Below are 9,245 nucleotides of genomic sequence, written 5' to 3'. Positions count from 1 at the left end.
CAGCATTCCTCTTTCACTATCCCTGCTTAGAAACTGAAGGCTAGTTCTGTCACTCAAGAGATAGTCATGATAATCCACAGTAAATTAAATTATCTATACCTATAGATGTAATACACACCCTCTGTATTTTGGTATCACATAGATGTTGCAAGTACAGTAGGATTAAATCAGTTAAATCAGTATTTCAATAGCTTGAACAAGAAATCAATAGGGAAAAGAAAATAAAAGAAGAAAGCAAATCCCTCTGAATCTCTAAGATTGTTACATGGATCAGCAGTTGTCATGTTAACTAAAATTCCTCCCACATTCCTTTGACCTTGTCCTAACTTCCACAAAGCTTCCAATGTTAAATGCCTGGCTTTGAACCTTCCTCACTCCTTGGGGAAAAAGTAAGACTGAATCAGTTTTGAGGCAATTTATATATTTCTATACTACTTCCTTTTTATTTCCAAAGTGAATTTTAAACATTTTAAGCTTGTCCAGTGATCAACAGAGGTAAGAATTGTGTGGCCCAAGTACCCTGAGGGAGGCCCAGCTCTAAGACAAGGGTGACAGCCTGGTGCCACACGAAGGGTTGTGTCAGTGGCCACCTCTTGGCTGGATTGTTCCCACTGCACAGGATCACAGCAGACAAACACTTCTAGAGCCTAGTCTGTCTCCCTCCAGTGACTGCAGAGAGACCTCCATCATGAGAGGGCTGCTAATCTAATCACTTTAATTCACTGAATACTCCAACAAAGCTACCTAGGCAATAGGAATATAAGCCCAGACCTGCTTTTAAAATTACATATTTCTGAGCAAAACACACTAATCTCAGGCACTCTTCCATGCGGTTAGTAACAGAGCATGAACTACCTCTATATTTAATATTTGAGGAAGAACTTGTGTCAAAAACTTATGCTTTTTTCCCCCAGAGAAATAATTTATTTCTGAGTCATAAGGAGGAAAAATGAGAAGCAGGGGGAATTAAAGCAAAGGTAGTCAGACCCAATCTTCTGTCCTGGAGTTCAACTAAAATCTGGATTCCCCAGTGGCAGGAAACTGGCACAACTGCCACTTAAATTAATCTCTACAAAATGTGCAGAAATGAAATAACTCAGGATAATTGTGCCTAAATGGAAACATGCAAAGTTCTCTGTCCTATTGAGGATCCACAAGCAAAGCTTTCTGAGAGTACAATGGTGATCCAGGTGAATTGATATACTGTTAGAACTATACATGGGAGATGATGCAGCAACTGAGAAAACTAAAGCAAAGGATGGCAGTTTTATTTATGCAACACTACTTGCACTTATCACGTTCATTTTTCTATCCAAAAATAAGTTAATATCTTCAATTTTTTCTTTTGCTGGGCCTTCAATTTACCATCAGCAATAGAATTATTTTCTCTATATGTGCCCTTAATGATTTGAATCTTTCCCGTAGAAAAATTCTAAGAGAAGTTCTATGAATGAAAGAATTTCAGAAGCAGAACCAAAACTTTTTATAACATCTCTATGTAATAGTTTGAAGTCTTGCAAAATGTATTTAATAGCAGGCTGAAAAAATATAGAGTCTGAAAAAAAATCACACTCTTTTAATTAAAGAGCAAATATTTGTGAAGTTAATGTCCACTACCATTTCAAATCAGGCAGTGGACTGTGTGCAAATACCAACAAATTGGTAATAAATGTGTACTAACAACTGAGCTGATGGCTAGTGTGCCTTTACAAGCACTCTTGTTTCACAAATTATTTTTAACTTTAAAAAAATGCAGATTTAATAAAATTGAACTTTTTGTGAAAAGGGGAAGATGAGAGAAGTAGAAGTAGTGACAACAGGAAGACAACAAAATTAGAATTTTTCAAATCATTTGCTTATCATTTATCAAATCTATTCATTCAGCATTTCAACATCTAGCAATTCAATGTATTTGCATTTATTTTGGTTAGAAATGCTAATAATTGAAACAAATGCATGATCAAAAAAAAAATAGCCTCAACATAAAACTAAAGCATTTTGAAATTTTAAAAATCAAAGGTGTTGTGATGAAATATTCATTTTCTGGTGATCCACCACAGTAGATGCCTTATCAAAGTGCAACATGCTATAGAAGTTCCAGGAGGAAATTTAGGCTGTGTTTCAAAGGTATGTGAAACAAGTGAGTTTTGATTCCCTTAAGTTCATAGTGCTGTGCATTCAAACTGTGATATTTCTCTCCCTGGTTAAAAACTAGAAGTTTTCTGTTCAGGAATTTTAAGAATATGTGTCATCTAGAGACTTCTAAAATCCAATTTCTGAAATGATAATTCTTTCCATAAAAATAAATTGCTTGAGCCCCTATTTTTCCAAAGCAAGTTACATGAAAGCCTGCTGAGCTGGGAAAGAACAGATCTCAAAGGTGCTATGCTTTATGCACATGGGCTAATATACACACTAAAAATACATTTACATAAAATACATAAATTATGCCCTTAACACATTTTTGTTCTCTTGAACAACTGATGGGCGTCTTGAATATGATATTCTGTGAAATGTAGCAAACAAAAACAATCTAAAGCACCAGTTTAGAATAGTAGATAATTCTTTGGTTAAAATTTCTAGCTAATTATCACCTGCATAAACACTCATTCTGTTCACTCACATCACACATTAAACTATGACCTCCTCTTTTTTCCATTTGGGAACCAGTCAACTCCTACTCAGAAATGTTTCTTTCTGGCACAAAAAAATGAATAAAGTATTGCATATATCATCAAACTCCTAAGTAGTTAATATTTCATTAAATCTGTTTCACTCCAGAATTTTTAGACATATGATGATCATAATAAATTTTGAATACTTCTATTTAAGGGACACTTTTCCTCACAGGTAGCATAAGTACACTAATATTCACAGCATATATAAATGTAACAGCTGAATCTGAGTTCATTGACAACACATTGTTTCAGGTAAGAAACAGACTTTCCCTACAAAATCCCCCACTGAACAAAAAACCCACCGCCCTAGGGGATCCAGGTTATCACAGTTTTTTCACTGACATGAAAATCTGTGACTCTTTTTACATTAAAATTTATAAAGCTTATAAATCAAGGATTCTTCAGATTTTTGAAAAATTCAGTAATGGTTTGAAAAAAACCCAAACATTTTGTTTTACACTGTACCAGTAATGGGGGCTACAAGAACAGTATCAAACTCCTCATCACATTTATATAAACTGGTTCATTACACAAGAAAATATCATTCTATCATTTGCCTTTATTATGTTTTTTCACTTGATTTGACTGAATAAAGGACTTCAAGTACATCTGTGATTCAAAAGAAGAAAGAAAATACTTCATATTTGTGAACTTGCCTTTGTGAAGAAACCCTTACTTTATTTTAGTTAGCTTGCTGTACCATAAATGCTAAACTGGATGTGACTCCCAGTGTTTTGCTGCCAGGATAGTGTCTGCTCAGTTAAAAAAAGACAACAATTAAACTTGGACAGTTTCCATTCAACTGCAAGAATATTATGATAACAGATTTTCCTGAAACCATGAGAAGCCAGTGTAGACATGCTTTTCTGTAAGGCTCAGGGATGAAGTATGCTGACTTTCTTTCCTAATCCATATGCTACCAGTTTTACCCTTTTCCACATGAGTGCAGCCCAGCACATCTGAACCTCAGCCAGGTACATATTTACAACTTGATGCCAAGGAAATCCTCCCTTCTTTCACAGGTCTCCACCCACAGCAAAGGAATATTTCTTTGAGATGGTGCTGAAGATGCCTCTTGGCAATAGCAGCAGTTAAACGTCTGTTACACACAATGAGCCTCTAAAATCACAAAATATCCTATAATTTGGAATGACTGGTGGCATCAGCTTTCAAGCGACTTGAGCATGAAGCATGGGTAAGATCAGAGTGAGATTTGTATGAGGGAAGGGAATGCCAGAGCTGCTTCCCCTCCTGTTCCTGGACTTAACCACCACAGTACCTCAGCCACCAACATAACCACCAACATATCCCACCTTGACACCACTCTTTTGTACCCCACCACTACCAAAATCAACCCATTGCTTGACAGTTCAGAAGTCTTAGGAAGAATTAAATCACCGTTTTTATACCCTTGAACATCTACTTACCTTTCTTGCTTAATTTTACAGTGTTATGTTTTTCCTCACAGCTGTGGTAAAACCCACAGAAGGAAAACATAGACACAAAATATGGAAGACTTTCAAGCATAAGATTTCATTCTTACATAAATGTAGGGGCTAATGCATACAATTATATGAAGATTAACACCTTTACTGCTACCAGATCAGTGTTGTCCTTAGTATTACATATGTTCCAGTTGTGTTATTTAAAGCTCTATTACACAGCTTCAGTATTTGCATTAGACTTCCTGAAAATGTTTAGGTTCTTTATTTACAACTCAGTGTTCTCTGCTTACTCTTGCCTGAACTATCTTTTTTCTCTAAGTCACCACATTTCTTATCAGCTTCTAGGCTCCTTCCTCTTTTATTAGAATTTAGCACTGTGTTGATGCTTACAGGTTCTTCTGTAAATTTACCAGTGGCTTTTAAAGTTATAGCTGAAAAACTTCTTTATCAACTGGAATATAAAACATTTTAATACGTTGCAATAAACAACATTATTGAAATATTTCAGGAGGTTACTGATGTTTAATGCGATGCTCTCAAGAACAGTAGAAATACAGGGCTGGTGGCATTGCTAGTAGACTTTGCTTTAAATTTTTTGGCTAAAAGTGTACAGATTTATTTAGAGGGGCTTCTGATTCATTATCCTTTTCTGTACACCCAGACAGTCAGTTCTGAGTGTTTAGGGACTATGTGGGGATACATAATAAAGGAAACAGTGAGAGAATGCATAGAGGACTTTAAGCTTGAAGCTGTTGGGGGTTTTAACTTAAAAGAGCTCTGGGCCATACCCAGAGAGGGCACTGTTCTTGCTTTTTCTTCCCTGTGTTCACTGGGACCAGAATAAGCATCCTTGAGAGGCATGGGGAAAAGTGTGAAAGGAGAGGAAAGCACATACATTGAAAGAAAAGTGACACTCAAGAGTAAACACTGGGATAAATTCAGAATTCAAAATATATGGAAAACCAACCAATAAACTTCTCCCATGTGGTTCTGGAAAAATACTCCCAGACTGCCTTCTGGAAGTATCAAAAGTATCTGTGTCAGCAGAATCAGTAGTAAATCTTTGGGCTAGACAACAAACAAAATAATCCACACCTGAGCCACAACAGCTGCATGGGCGCCAAGGATGAGGATGACTCTCTCTATCTATAGGTAGCGTATGTGCCTGCTCTCCAAAGAGAGAGTAGTTGAATCTGGTTTTCAAGAGCTTCCATTCTATGAAAAGATTGAGAAAGATTCAAGAAGCTTTCCTCTGTGAATATGTGACTGTACAAACTCTGGAAAGCAGGCAGACATTCAGCACCCATCTCAAGACATGATCACAACATTTGTCTCAGAACTTAATAGTTCCTTTCATTTTTGATTGATATCTCTTTGCTTTGAAGTTCTATGTGAAGACTTCTAAACAATTTTCATGCATTCATTTTATGACTACCACACACACAGAAAAATCCCAAACACTTTTTAAAATTATCTACCTTACTGTTTCTAAATTTAATCTGTCCTGCAGGAAAAAATACCTTTGTTTATTAACTTGAGAATTGACTAATATATGTTTTGACATTTATTGATGTTTTCAAATCCAGATTTCTGTATCCCTTCTCCTGCTGCATCCTCCACTGCCAGAATGTGCTTTCTAGTTTTGCTATTGCTCCTTAAACCAATAAGAAAGTTATTTTTGAAAACTTCCCAAATACATGGCCAGGTTAATTGTTCATTTAAAATGTACATGTGCACCCACCTAAACAGGGAGAAGAGGAAAAAAAAATATGGCAAAACTATTGCTTTTTAAGAAATGTGCCAGAGAACTTAAAGGCACTAAAATAAAGATTTCTATGTAAATATTGTATACCGATGAAACAGTGCCCTGACCCACCCCACTGAGCATGCTGCAATTAACCAAGCTAGTTAGTAAAAAAAGGAAATTAAAACACCATAACTGAGTGTTCCAGTAATGATGTTCTTAGCAGCTCTGGGGAGATTCTAAGATACTTAGTCCCTTGCAAATAATAGCATATGCAGCAATAGATTAATATTTTATTTGTACTGAAATAAATTATAGCCTATGCTTTCTCAGACACATCTTCCGAGACCGAGTTAAACATTAAAAAAATAACATTCAATTATTCACTGTTCAAAGTCCAACAGATACATTCAGATTCAAGAACCTGTGGAGATTTATTGGGCTAAAATTTACATAAAACACTTAATGAAATGGCTAAAAGCACAAGAGCCACACTTAATGCAGTAGCATTCAGAGCATTATACCTTTTGTTTGAAAATTCAGTAATTTAACAGGAAACTTCTGCCCTTCCTGACAAGGTCATGATATTTCACAGTGTGATGCTCCATTAGCTCATTAAGGTTGTTACCTACCACCTATTATCCATGTGGTTTTACACCAGGTTATATCCATGCCATTGCTGCAGAGTGCAGAACAGCAAAGAAAAGCCAAGGCCAAGAGATAGTAAACAATACATCTTGTAGTTCCACTACAATGCCAGTACACAAGGGCTCTGCTAGGATCCTATGGCCTCAGTGTGACTACTGTGTAATGGCCGCGGCGTGTTGCCATAAAGCTGGTTTTTTGGCTTAGTTCAACACCTTAAATTCTCGTACTGAACTCTGCCGTGTCATTCTCTTGGGGAAGCCTCTAAGTGCTGTAGCAGCCTCTGAGAGGGAAGTGGCTCCCTGGCAGCACCTCCTCACCCTGGGAGCGGCAGAGCAAGTGTTGCTATGTATCACAGAGCTGCTGTGCAAACACCTGGGAACAGCTCCCCTCCAATCTTCTGTGTCTTTTGAACCCCTCTTCATTTGTGTTTGATCTAAAAAAGACATGCTAGAATTGGGAGAGGTGTAGGCACAATCATTTAATAAACACCCTTCTGGCTAAAGGCAAATTGGAATGGACACTTGCAAAAACTGTTTGTGATCAACAAGGTAAGCAAGGGACAGGAACGGTATTAAATCAAATTGCAGCCACATGCAGCAGGTGTCAGATGTCCCTTCAGTAGCTGCTACTGTGAAAACAAGACAGAACTCATTTGTTGAAGGTCATGTTAAGGTGATGCAGGGTTTTTCTTCAGGTCTTGTCATCTCATATGAAGCGCTTATCAAGTATGTATGAGCTTTTATAGCCTCTGTGAAATGAGCAACCTCGGACAAGCTCCTGAGGGACCGCTCTCGGTTTTGCAACAGCTTCTGACTCAAATGGCCCAAGTGTTGGTGCTGTGACAGGCACCTAGAAGAATTGACTACAGTGATGTGCTGCATGATGCCACCAAGGAGAGGCAGAAAGCCATCGAGAGGGTGGAGTTAAGGACATCTGGCAGCTGATCACCATCCTGTTCTGCATTACACAGAAGAGCACCAAAGTGACAGACTGTGCTGGAGTAACTGTCTGCCACACCATGTGGGGAGTTAAAAACACCACAAGAGTCTGATGCTACCAGTGACAGAGGATGACTGTGCAATGTAAATATGAGATGATTTGATTAAGCCCTTCCCAATACACAGCCCAGATGTAAACAATCTGCTTATCTATTTCTCAGTGTCTTAGAGCACATTTTTGCATGCAACACTTGTGCTTAGTGCCTGATTTCATTTACATCACTCAGAGGAATGACAAAAATATTGGGTTTGTTTCTCTCCAACAACCACTGTAAATTCTGACACACATTTATGTTGCCTTTAGATCCTATTAAAACTCTACTTATTCCCTACAACACAATTAACAATGGAGCGATGAATAAGGGTGACAAAAATAACAATTCTCAGTCTCATTCATCTTTTGATTCCTTTTCAGCTAAATAATTAATAATGCAAAGTCCAGACACAAGCCACGGGGTGTCTTCAGACTAACTGATCAACTTTCATAGAATATTTGTCTTCATTAGAAAATTTATTATACCAGTAGGTCTTGGGCTTATATTTGGCTTATATTATCCACTTCTTTACTGCACTCATTTCATAACTATTAACGCTAGATACATTAGTATCAGCCTGAACATTAGATTAATTCTTGAAGTTTTGCTTGAATAGTATTTCTTTTTTAGTATGCAGATCTAGGAACTGTTAGCACCAGTCTCCCCCTGAACTGAAAGTGTGGTTGGAATAAATGCAGTCAGAAGCATCTCCACTATATGACAGCAGTTATTGCCAAGTCTAATCCCATTTCCCATCTCAAAACTGAGTGAACTGAGTCCCATTACTTTTAGCATTTCTGTGACATTATAAAAGAATATTTCTAACTCAAGTCTGTACACTAAACATGACCTGTATTTTAAATTAATCCCTTGCAAGATTCATACAACAGGAGCACCTTTCTTAGTTGCTATGAAACTGTTGAAGCCAAGGAAAGGGAAAAGCTTTGTGTCTTGGGAACACCATCTCTATGGAGCCCATTATTCAGGTTCTAGAAGACACATAGGGTCACACTTGTCATAACAGAACACTGGTTAACATTGTTATGCACATAGCAGCTACACGAAAATAGTGTATGCTCCTTCTGCTCTATATGTGGAGCAGGATTTTTTACCCCTTGGTAATGCAGCTACACCACTTGCCAAAAGTTGCATGTTGCACCACAACATTCACTGCCCTTTTTCAATATATGTGCATGTCTTGATATGCTTGTCACACACAGATCCATATATTCAAGTCTCTCAGACCTGATGACAGACAAAGGGTCTCAAGTATCCAGAAGTTTGTTTTGTTTTGTTTGTTGTTTTCCCAGAGATGACACTTAAACCACTTCAAATCTGTAGCAGCAGCAATCTTTCATAGAAATTATAGGAAAGCCACAACTTGTCAAAATGCCATGTCACTTGAGCACTTCAGAAATGTGATATCCTAGTCATCTGAGCAATCCTAACCATTCAGAGCAATGTGAAATTTTCAGGAGACAGGTGCCTAAAAACCTTACAATAACTGTGACAGCAGTGTCTTTGTAGTTGTGATGGCCAAAGGCTGTGAAGAAAGCAGGGGGTTTGTGCAGGTAATACCTTCTATTATTCCAAAGCAGAAGGAGGTTGTTCCAGCAGTTTCTTTTTACCTTTCAGACAGGGTGACCATGGTCTAGGAAAATTGCCTTATCTAAGTACATAAGGTCTTTACTTCAGTA

This window comes from Zonotrichia albicollis, chromosome 3 (assembly GCF_047830755.1).
Source record: "Zonotrichia albicollis isolate bZonAlb1 chromosome 3, bZonAlb1.hap1, whole genome shotgun sequence".
NCBI lineage: Eukaryota > Metazoa > Chordata > Aves > Passeriformes > Passerellidae > Zonotrichia > Zonotrichia albicollis.
This window is presented reverse-complemented; position numbering follows the sequence as displayed.